This window comes from Eschrichtius robustus, chromosome 1 (assembly GCF_028021215.1).
Source record: "Eschrichtius robustus isolate mEscRob2 chromosome 1, mEscRob2.pri, whole genome shotgun sequence".
Classification (NCBI taxonomy): domain Eukaryota; kingdom Metazoa; phylum Chordata; class Mammalia; order Artiodactyla; family Eschrichtiidae; genus Eschrichtius; species Eschrichtius robustus.
Window position 1 is genome coordinate 102,756,652 of NC_090824.1, and position 12,014 is coordinate 102,768,665.

Below are 12,014 nucleotides of genomic sequence, written 5' to 3' on the forward strand. Positions count from 1 at the left end.
TACGCCCATGAGTGGAAGTGCCCTACGCTCTCTAAGCTGCGTTTTTTAGGTGTTTCAGGACACACCGTACACTTCAGAGTGGCTGTTGGCAATTTACATCCCGCCCATCAGCGTAGCAAGGCTCCCGTTTCTCCATGGCCTGCTCTGCATTTCTGGTTTTGACACTTTATTCAGCATGGTCCTTTTGACCGATGGGGAGCGAGACTTCTTTGTAGCGCTGATTTGCCTTTCCAGGTTGCTTGGTTGGCCAAAAAGGGCGTATGCGTTTTTTCCTGAATATATTCAGGAAAAAACGCATACGCCCTTTTTGGCCAAGGGCATCACTGTCGAGGTTTTGCCGCTTTTCCTGTGCTTTAAAGGTGATTCGAATCTACCTCCTGAAATCAGTTTCCTGCAATTCTGCCTTGCTTTCAAATCCTCTTCGTTGCCTTCCCTCAATATATTTGTGGACGAGAGTTATCAGTTATAACTCTGCAGGCTTGTGAATTGCAGTGACCCTGAGCTCCATTTTTCAACTCGCTTTTGTGGGAGCTGGTCGCAAAAGCGCAGGATTGCTTCAGGCCCTATTCTGGTTCCGGGCGGCAAGCTGAGCCTCTGGTTAATTCTTCTTCCTGATGGGAAAATAGAGTGACCTGTGCCTGCCCCAACACCTAGAGCTAGTCTCTCATTGTTTGGCCGTCTTCCCGTTCATCCTCAGGACAAATGGCAACCTGGACGGAACAGGAGGTGAAAGGTGCTGATTCTCCAAGGAGGGAGATTGCTAGTAAAGCGGCTGGAATGGCGAACCCGAGCACAAGGACATGAGAAATGAGGTGCGTTTTTGAAACCTTTCCCGATCACACGGTGTACCATCTTCTGGGTGTCTCATGCATGTTTTCGATGTAGGAAGATGCCCTTGAACCTGGAGATTTGGGACCCATGGGATGGGTACCACGCAGTATTACTTTAAAGGGTCTGCGTTTGCTCACCCAACCTCACCAAACCTCTCAGCCCCAAGAGTGTTCACCCTTATGTCTCAATCAGCAGTGGGTCTTGATATGGTCAATCCAGGTGGCATCACAGCCCCTGAACGAATTTTGTAAGAATTTCTCTCTCTTTCACTGTCTTTGTTTCACGGGTTTTTAAAAGTAGTTGATTTTTATAATGGGGTTTAGCTGCTTTTCACTGCTGTGTTTAGGCCGCTTTACACCCACTTGACTCACTTACAGAGGGATATCAACACATAGGTTTTAAGATTCTTACTAGTCAGATATATTCTTGGGCGTTGAATAGGGGGTGTTGAGTCCAGTTCACTGAGCAAGGAGTAGGTCTTGTCTATTACATATTGGGTTTATGGAACGGTATCTGAGCTAATTTGAAACCCTTCTTTTACGCATCACCCCACCTCACCTTTCCCGTTAAGCAGCCATAGTGTGTTTTCTAAACGTGTGACTCTGTTCTGTTTTGTAATTCAGTTCCAGTGTAGCGGTTTTTACATTCCCTCTATAAGTGATATCTTATGATAAGTGTCGTTTTCTGTTTGACTTATTTCACTTAGAATCGTCGTACCTAAATCCACTCATCATGCTGCCACTAGCCTTATGACGTTGATTTCATGGCTGATTGATATTCCATTGTACATAAGGACCACAACGTCTTTATCCATTTTTCTCTTTCCTGGGATATTTAAGGTGTAAGGAAGTGGAGGTTCTTGTCAGCAGAGCAGCCCTAAACTTTGGGGTGCCTGTGTCTTGCTGATTTTTAGTTTTCCCAATTTATACGCCCATGAGTGGAAGTGCCCTACGCTCTCTAAGCTGCGTTTTTTAGGTGTTTCAGGACACACCGTACACTTCTCCAGAGTGGCTGTTGGCAATTTACATCCCGCCCATCAGCGTAGCAAGGCTTCCGTTTCTCCATGGCCTGCCCTGCATTTCTGGTTTTGACACTTTATTCAGCATGGTCCTTTTGACCGATGGGAAGCGAGACTTCTTTGTAGCGCTGATTTGCCTTTCCAGGTTGCTTGGTTGGCCAAAAAGGGCGTATGCGTTTTTTCCTGAATATATTCAGGAAAAAACGCATACGCCCTTTTTGGCCAAGGGCATCATTGTCGAGGTTTTGCCGCTTTTCCTGTGCTTTAAAGGCGATTCGAATCTACCTCCTGAAATCAGTTTCCTGCAATTCTGCCTTGCTTTCAAATCCTCTTCGTTGCCTTCCCTCAATATATTTGTGGACGAGAGTTATCAGTTATAACTCTGCAGGTTTGTGAATTGCAGTGCCCCTGAGCTCCATTTTTCAACTCGCTTTTTTGGGAGCTGGCCGCAAAAGCGCAGGATTGCTTCAGGCCCTATTCTGGTTCCGGGCGGCAAGCTGAGCCTCTGGTTAATTCTTCTTCCTGATGGGAAAATAGAGTGACCTGTGCCTGCCCCAACACCTAGAGCTAGTCTCTCATTGTTTGGCCCTCTTCCCGTTCATCCTCAGGACAAATGGCAACCTGGACGGAACAGGAGGTGAAAGGTGCTGATTCTCCAAGGAGGGAGATTGCTAGTAAAGCGGCTGGAATGGCGAACCCGAGCACAAGGACATGAGAAATGAGGTGCGTTTTAGAAACCTTTCCCGATCACACGGTGTACCATCTTCTGGGTGTCTCATGCATGTTTTCGATGTAGGAAGATGCCCTTGAACCTGGAGATTTGGGACCCATGGGATGGGTACCACGCAGTATTACTTTAAAGGGTCTGCGTTTGCTCACCCAACCTCACCAAACCTCTCAGCCCCAAGAGTGTTCACACTTATGTCTCAATCAGCAGTGGGTCTAGATATGGTCAATCCAGGTGGCATCACAGCCCCTGAACGAATTTTGTAAGAATTTCTCTCTTTCACTGTGTTTGTTTCACGGGTTTTTAAAAGTAGTTGATTTTTATAATGGGGTTTAGCTGCTTTTCACTGCTGTGTTTAGGCCGCTTTACACCCACTTGACTCACTTACAGAGGGATATCAACACATAGGTTTTAAGATTCTTACTAGTCAGATATATTCTTGGGCGTTGAATAGGGGGTGTTGAGTCAAGTTCACTGAGCAAGGAGTAGGTCTTGTTGATTACATATTGGGTTTATGGAACGATATCTGAGCTAATTTGAAACCCTTCTTTTAGGCATCACCCCACCTCACCTTTCCCGTTAAGCAGCCATAGTGTGTTTTCTAAACGTGTGACTCTGTTCTGTTTTGTAATTCAGTTCCAGTGTAGCGGTTTTTACATTCCCTCTATAAGTGATATCTTATGATAAGTGTCGTTTTCTGTTTGACTTATTTCACATAGAATCGTCGTACCTAAATCCACTCATCATGCTGCCACTAGCCTTATGACGTTGATTTCATGGCTGAGTGATATTCCATTGTACATAAGGACCACAACGTCTTTATCCATTTTTCTCTTTCCTGGGATATTTAAGGTGTAACGACGTGGAGGTTCTTGTCAGCAGAGCAGCCCTAAACTTCGGGGTGCCTGTGTCTTGCTGATTTTTAGTTTTCCCAATTTATACGCCCATGAGTGGAAGTGCCCTACGCTCTCTAAGCTGCGTTTTTTAGGTGTTTCAGGACACACCGTACACTTCTCCAGAGTGGCTGTTTGCAATTTACATCCTGCCCATCAGCGTAGCAAGGCTCCCCTTTCTCCATGGCCTGCCCTACATTTCTGGTTTTGACACTTTATTCAGCATGGTCCTTATGACCGATGGGGAGCGAGACTTCTTTGTAGCGCTGATTTGCCTTTCCAGGTTGCTTGGTTGGCCAAAAAGGGCGTATGCGTTTTTTCCTGAATATATTCAGGAAAAAACGCATACGCCCTTTTTGGCCAAGGGCATCACTGTCGAGGTTTTGCCGCTTTTCCTGTGCTTTAAAGGCGATTCGAATCTACCTCCTGAAATCAGTTTCCTGCAATTCTGCCTTGCTTTCAAATCCTCTTCGTTGCCTTCCCTCAATATATTTGTGGACGAGAGTTATCAGTTATAACTCTGCAGGCTTGTGAATTGCAGTGCCCCTGAGCTCCATTTTTCAACTCGCTTTTGTGGGAGCTGGTCGCAAAAGCGCAGGATTGCTTCAGGCCCTATTCTGGTTCCGGGCGGCAAGCTGAGCCTCTGGTTAATTCTTCTTCCTGATGGGAAAATAGAGTGACCTGTGCCTGCCCCAACACCTAGAGCTAGTCTCTCATTGTTTGGCCCTCTTCCCGTTCATCCTCAGGACAAATGGCAACCTGGACGGAACAGGAGGTGAAAGGTGCTGATTCTCCAAGGAGAGGGAGATTGCTAGTAAAGCGGCTGGAATGGCGAACCCGAGCACAAGGACATGAGAAATGAGGTGCGTTTTAGAAACCTTTCCCGATCACACGGTGTACCATCTTCTGGGTGTCTCATGCATGTTTTCGATGTAGGAAGATGCCCTTGAACCTGGAGATTTGGGACCCATGGGATGGGTACCACGCAGTATTACTTTAAAGGGTCTGCGTTTGCTCACCCAACCTCACCAAACCTCTCAGCCCCAAGAGTGTTCACCCTTATGTCTCAATCAGCAGTGGGTCTTGATATGGTCAATCCAGGTGGCATCACAGCCCCTGAACGAATTTTGTAAGAATTTCTCTCTCTTTCACTGTCTTTGTTTCACGGGTTTTTAAAAGTAGTTGATTTTTATAATGGGGTTTAGCTGCTTTTCACTGCTGTGTTTAGGCCGCTTTACACCCACTTGACTCACTTACAGAGGGATATCAACACATAGGTTTTAAGATTCTTACTAGTCAGATATATTCTTGGGCGTTGAATAGGGGGTGTTGAGTCCAGTTCACTGAGCAAGGAGTAGGTCTTGTCTATTACATATTGGGTTTATGGAACGGTATTTGAGCTAATTTGAAACCCTTCTTTTACGCATCACCCCACCTCACCTTTCCCGTTAAGCAGCCATAGTGTGTTTTCTAAACGTGTGACTCTGTTCTGTTTTGTAATTCAGTTCCAGTGTAGCGGTTTTTACATTCCCTCTATAAGTGATATCTTATGATAAGTGTCGTTTTCTGTTTGACTTATTTCACTTAGAATCGTCGTACCTAAATCCACTCATCATGCTGCCACTAGCCTTATGACGTTGATTTCATGGCTGATTGATATTCCATTGTACATAAGGACCACAACGTCTTTATCCATTTTTCTCTTTCCTGGGATATTTAAGGTGTAAGGAAGTGGAGGTTCTTGTCAGCAGAGCAGCCCTAAACTTTGGGGTGCCTGTGTCTTGCTGATTTTTAGTTTTCCCAATTTATACGCCCATGAGTGGAAGTGCCCTACGCTCTCTAAGCTGCGTTTTTTAGGTGTTTCAGGACACACCGTACACTTCTCCAGAGTGGCTGTTGGCAATTTACATCCCGCCCATCAGCGTAGCAAGGCTCCCGTTTCTCCATGGCCTGCCCTGCATTTCTGGTTTTGACACTTTATTCAGCATGGTCCTTTTGACCGATGGGAAGCGAGACTTCTTTGTAGCGCTGATTTGCCTTTCCAGGTTGCTTGGTTGGCCAAAAAGGGCGTATGCGTTTTTTCCTGAATATATTCAGGAAAAAACGCATACGCCCTTTTTGGCCAAGGGCATCATTGTCGAGGTTTTGCCGCTTTTCCTGTGCTTTAAAGGCGATTCGAATCTACCTCCTGAAATCAGTTTCCTGCAATTCTGCCTTGCTTTCAAATCCTCTTCGTTGCCTTCCCTCAATATATTTGTGGACGAGAGTTATCAGTTATAACTCTGCAGGTTTGTGAATTGCAGTGCCCCTGAGCTCCATTTTTCAACTCGCTTTTTTGGGAGCTGGCCGCAAAAGCGCAGGATTGCTTCAGGCCCTATTCTGGTTCCGGGCGGCAAGCTGAGCCTCTGGTTAATTCTTCTTCCTGATGGGAAAATAGAGTGACCTGTGCCTGCCCCAACACCTAGAGCTAGTCTCTCATTGTTTGGCCCTCTTCCCGTTCAGCCTCAGGACAAATGGCAACCTGGACGGAACAGGAGGTGAATGGTGCTGATTCTCCAAGGAGGGAGATTGCTAGTAAAGCGGCTGGAATGGCGAACCCGAGAACAAGGACATGAGAAATGAGGTGCGTTTTAGAAACCTTTCCCGATCACACGGTGTACCATCTTCTGGGTGTCTCATGCATGTTTTCGATGTAGGAAGATGCCCTTGAACCTGGAGATTTGGGACCCATGGGATGGGTACCACGCAGTATTACTTTAAAGGGTCTGCGTTTGCTCACCCAACCTCACCAAACCTCTCAGCCCCAAGAGTGTTCACCCTTATGTCTCAATCAGCAGTGGGTCTAGATATGGTCAATCCAGGTGGCATCACAGCCCCTGAACGAATTTTGTAAGAATTTCTCTCTCTTTCACTGTCTTTGTTTCACGGGTTTTTAAAAGTAGTTGATTTTTATAATGGGGTTTAGCTGCTTTTCACTGCTGTGTTTAGGCCGCTTTACACCCACTTGACTCACTTACAGAGGGATATCAACACATAGGTTTTAAGATTCTTACTAGTCAGTTATATTCTTGGGCGTTGAATAGGGGGTGTTGAGTCAAGTTCACTGAGCAAGGAGTAGGTCTTGTCGATTACATATTGGGTTTATGGAACGATATCTGAGCTAATTTGAAACCCTTCTTTTAGGCATCACCCCACCTCACCTTTCCCGTTAAGCAGCCATAGTGTGTTTTCTAAACGTGTGACTCTGTTCTGTTTTGTAATTCAGTTCCAGTGTAGCGGTTTTTACATTCCCTCTATAAGTGATATCTTATGATAAGTGTCGTTTTCTGTTTGACTTATTTCACATAGAATCGTCGTACCTAAATCCACTCATCATGCTGCCACTAGCCTTATGACGTTGATTTCATGGCTGAGTGATATTCCATTGTACATAAGGACCACAACGTCTTTATCCATTTTTCTCTTTCCTGGGATATTTAAGGTGTAACGAAGTGGAGGTTCTTGTCAGCAGAGCAGCCCTAAACTTTGGGGTGCCTGTGTCTTGCTAATTTTTAGTTTTCCCAATTTATACGCCCATGAGTGGAAGTGCCCTACGCTCTCTAAGCTGCGTTTTTTAGGTGTATCAGGACACACCGTACACTTCTCCAGAGTGGCTGTTGGCAATTTACATCCCGCCCATCAGCGTAGCAAGGCTCCCGTTTCTCCATGGCCTGCCCTGCATTTCTGGTTTTGACACTTTATTCAGCATGGTCCTTTTGACCGATAGGGAGCGAGACTTCTTTTTAGCGCTGATTTGCCTTTCCAGGTTGCTTGGTTGGCCAAAAAGGGCGTATGCGTTTTTTCCTGAATATATTCAGGAAAAAACGCATACGCCCTTTTTGGCCAAGGGCATCATTGTCGAGGTTTTGCCGCTTTTCCTATGCTTTAAAGGCGATTCGAATCTACCTCCTGAAATCAGTTTCCTGCAATTCTGCCTTGCTTTCAAATCCTCTTCGTTGCCTTCCCTCAATATATTTGTGGACGAGAGTTATCAGTTATAACTCTGCAGGTTTGTGAATTGCAGTGCCCCTGAGCTCCATTTTTCAACTCGCTTTTTTGGGAGCTGGCCGCAAAAGCGCAGGATTGCTTCAGGCCCTATTCTGGTTCCGGGCGGCAAGCTGAGCCTCTGGTTAATTCTTCTTCCTGATGGGAAAATAGAGTGACCCGTGCCTGCCCCAACACCTAGAGCTAGTCTCTCATTGTTTGGCCCTCTTCCCGTTCATCCTCAGGACAAATGGCAACCTGGACGGAACAGGAGGTTAAAGGTGCTGATTCTCCAAGGAGGGAGATTGCTAGTAAAGCGGCTGGAATGGCGAACCCGAGCACAAGGACATGAGAAATGAGGTGCGTTTTAGAAACCTTTCCCGATCACACGGTGTACCATCTTCTGGGTGTCTCATGCATGTTTTCTATGTAGGAAGATGCCCTTGAACCTGGAGATTTGGGACCCATGGGATGGGTACCACGCAGTATTACTTTAAAGGGTCTGCGTTTGCTCACCCAACCTCACCAAACCTCTCAGCCCCAAGAGTGTTCACACTTATGTCTCAATCAGCAGTGGGTCTAGATATGGTCAATCCAGGTGGCATCACAGCCCCTGAACGAATTTTGTAAGAATTTCTCTCTTTCACTGTCTTTGTTTCACGGGTTTTTAAAAGTAGTTGATTTTTATAATGGGGTTTAGCTGCTTTTCACTGCTGTGTTTAGGCCGCTTTACACCCACTTGACTCACTTACAGAGGGATATCAACACATAGGTTTTAAGATTCTTACTAGTCAGATATATTCTTGGGCGTTGAATAGGGGGTGTTGAGTCAAGTTCACTGAGCAAGGAGTAGGTCTTGTCGATTACATATTGGGTTTATGGAACGGTATCTGAGCTAATTTGAAACCCTTCTTTTACGCATCACCCCACCTCACCTTTCCCGTTAAGCAGCCATAGTGTGTTTTCTAAACGTGTGACTCTGTTCTGTTTGGTAATTCAGTTCCAGTGTAGCGGTTTTTACATTCCCTCTATAAGTGATATCTTATGATAAGTCTCGTTTTCTGTTTGACTTATTTCACATAGAATCGTCGTACCTAAATCCACTCATTATGCTGCCACTAGCCTTATGACGTTGATTTCATGGCTGAGTGATATTCCATTGTACATAAGGACCACAACGTCTTTATCCATTTTTCTCTTTCCTGGGATATTTAAGGTGTAACGAAGTGGAGGTTCTTGTCAGCAGAGCAGCCCTAAACTTCGGGGTGCCTGTGTCTTGCTGATTTTTAGTTTTCCCAATTTATACGCCCATGAGTGGAAGTGCCCTACGCTCTCTAAGCTGCGTTTTTTAGGTGTTTCAGGACACACCGTACACTTCTCCAGAGTGGCTGTTGGCAATTTACATCCCGCCCATCAGCGTAGCAAGGCTCCCGTTTCTCCATGGCCTGCCCTGCATTTCTGGTTTTGACACTTTATTCAGCATGGTCCTTTTGACCGATGGGGAGCGAGACTTCTTTGTAGCGCTGATTTGCCTTTCCAGGTTGCTTGGTTGGCCAAAAAGGGCGTATGCGTTTTTTCCTGAATATATTCAGGAAAAAACGCATACGCCCTTTTTGGCCAAGGGCATCATTGTCGAGGTTTTGCCGCTTTTCCTGTGCTTTAAAGGCGATTCGAATCTACCTCCTGAAATCAGTTTCCTGCAATTCTGCCTTGCTTTCAAATCCTCTTCGTTGCCTTCCCTCAATATATTTGTGGACGAGAGTTATCAGTTATAACTCTGCAGGTTTGTGAATTGCAGTGCCCCTGAGCTCCATTTTTCAACTCGCTTTTTTGGGAGCTGGCCGCAAAAGCGCAGGATTGCTTCAGGCCCTATTCTGGTTCCGGGCGGCAAGCTGAGCCTCTGGTTAATTCTTCTTCCTGATGGGAAAATAGAGTGACCTGTGCCTGCCCCAACACCTAGAGCTAGTCTCTCATTGTTTGGCCCTCTTCCCGTTCAGCCTCAGGACAAATGGCAACCTGGACGGAACAGGAGGTGAATGGTGCTGATTCTCCAAGGAGGGAGATTGCTAGTAAAGCGGCTGGAATGGCGAACCCGAGCACAAGGACATGAGAAATGAGGTGCGTTTTAGAAACCTTTCCCGATCACACGGTGTACCATCTTCTGGGTGTCTCATGCATGTTTTCGATGTAGGAAGATGCCCTTGAACCTGGAGATTTGGGACCCATGGGATGGGTACCACGCAGTATTACTTTAAAGGGTCTGCGTTTGCTCACCCAACCTCAGCAAACCTCTCAGCCCCAAGAGTGTTCACCCTTATGTCTCAATCAGCAGTGGGTCTAGATATGGTCAATCCAGGTGGCATCACAGCCCCTGAACGAATTTTGTAAGAATTTCTCTCTCTTTCACTGTCTTTGTTTCACGGGTTTTTAAAAGTAGTTGATTTTTATAATGGGGTTTAGCTGCTTTTCACTGCTGTGTTTAGGCCGATTTACACCCACTTGACTCACTTACAGAGGGATATCAACACATAGGTTTTAAGATTCTTACTAGTCAGTTATATTCTTGGGCGTTGAATAGGGGGTGTTGAGTCAAGTTCACTGAGCAAGGAGTAGGTCTTGTCGATTACATATTGGGTTTATGGAACGATATCTGAGCTAATTTGAAACCCTTCTTTTAGGCATCACCCCACCTCACCTTTCCCGTTAAGCAGCCATAGTGTGTTTTCTAAACGTGTGACTCTGTTCTGTTTTGTAATTCAGTTCCAGTGTAGCGGTTTTTACATTCCCTCTATAAGTGATATCTTATGATAAGTGTCGTTTTCTGTTTGACTTATTTCACATAGAATCGTCGTACCTAAATCCACTCATCATGCTGCCACTAGCCTTATGACGTTGATTTCATGGCTGAGTGATATTCCATTGTACATAAGGACCACAACGTCTTTATCCATTTTTCTCTTTCCTGGGATATTTAAGGTGTAACGAAGTGGAGGTTCTTGTCAGCAGAGCAGCCCTAAACTTTGGGGTGCCTGTGTCTTGCTAATTTTTAGTTTTCCCAATTTATACGCCCATGAGTGGAAGTGCCCTACGCTCTCTAAGCTGCGTTTTTTAGGTGTATCAGGACACACCGTACACTTCTCCAGAGTGGCTGTTGGCAATTTACATCCCGCCCATCAGCGTAGCAAGGCTCCCGTTTCTCCATGGCCTGCCCTGCATTTCTGGTTTTGACACTTTATTCAGCATGGTCCTTTTGACCGATAGGGAGCGAGACTTCTTTTTAGCGCTGATTTGCCTTTCCAGGTTGCTTGGTTGGCCAAAAAGGGCGTATGCGTTTTTTCCTGAATATATTCAGGAAAAAACGCATACGCCCTTTTTGGCCAAGGGCATCATTGTCGAGGTTTTGCCGCTTTTCCTATGCTTTAAAGGCGATTCGAATCTACCTCCTGAAATCAGTTTCCTGCAATTCTGCCTTGCTTTCAAATCCTCTTCGTTGCCTTCCCTCAATATATTTGTGGACGAGAGTTATCAGTTATAACTCTGCAGGTTTGTGAATTGCAGTGCCCCTGAGCTCCATTTTTCAACTCGCTTTTTTGGGAGCTGGCCGCAAAAGCGCAGGATTGCTTCAGGCCCTATTCTGGTTCCGGGCGGCAAGCTGAGCCTCTGGTTAATTCTTCTTCCTGATGGGAAAATAGAGTGACCCGTGCCTGCCCCAACACCTAGAGCTAGTCTCTCATTGTTTGGCCCTCTTCCCGTTCATCCTCAGGACAAATGGCAACCTGGACGGAACAGGAGGTTAAAGGTGCTGATTCTCCAAGGAGGGAGATTGCTAGTAAAGCGGCTGGAATGGCGAACCCGAGCACAAGGACATGAGAAATGAGGTGCGTTTTAGAAACCTTTCCCGATCACACGGTGTACCATCTTCTGGGTGTCTCATGCATGTTTTCTATGTAGGAAGATGCCCTTGAACCTGGAGATTTGGGACCCATGGGATGGGTACCACGCAGTATTACTTTAAAGGGTCTGCGTTTGCTCACCCAACCTCACCAAACCTCTCAGCCCCAAGAGTGTTCACACTTATGTCTCAATCAGCAGTGGGTCTAGATATGGTCAATCCAGGTGGCATCACAGCCCCTGAACGAATTTTGTAAGAATTTCTCTCTTTCACTGTCTTTGTTTCACGGGTTTTTAAAAGTAGTTGATTTTTATAATGGGGTTTAGCTGCTTTTCACTGCTGTGTTTAGGCCGCTTTACACCCACTTGACTCACTTACAGAGGGATATCAACACATAGGTTTTAAGATTCTTACTAGTCAGATATATTCTTGGGCGTTGAATAGGGGGTGTTGAGTCAAGTTCACTGAGCAAGGAGTAGGTCTTGTCGATTACATATTGGGTTTATGGAACGGTATCTGAGCTAATTTGAAACCCTTCTTTTACGCATCACCCCACCTCACCTTTCCCGTTAAGCAGCCATAGTGTGTTTTCTAAACGTGTGACTCTGTTCTGTTTGGTAATTCAGTTCC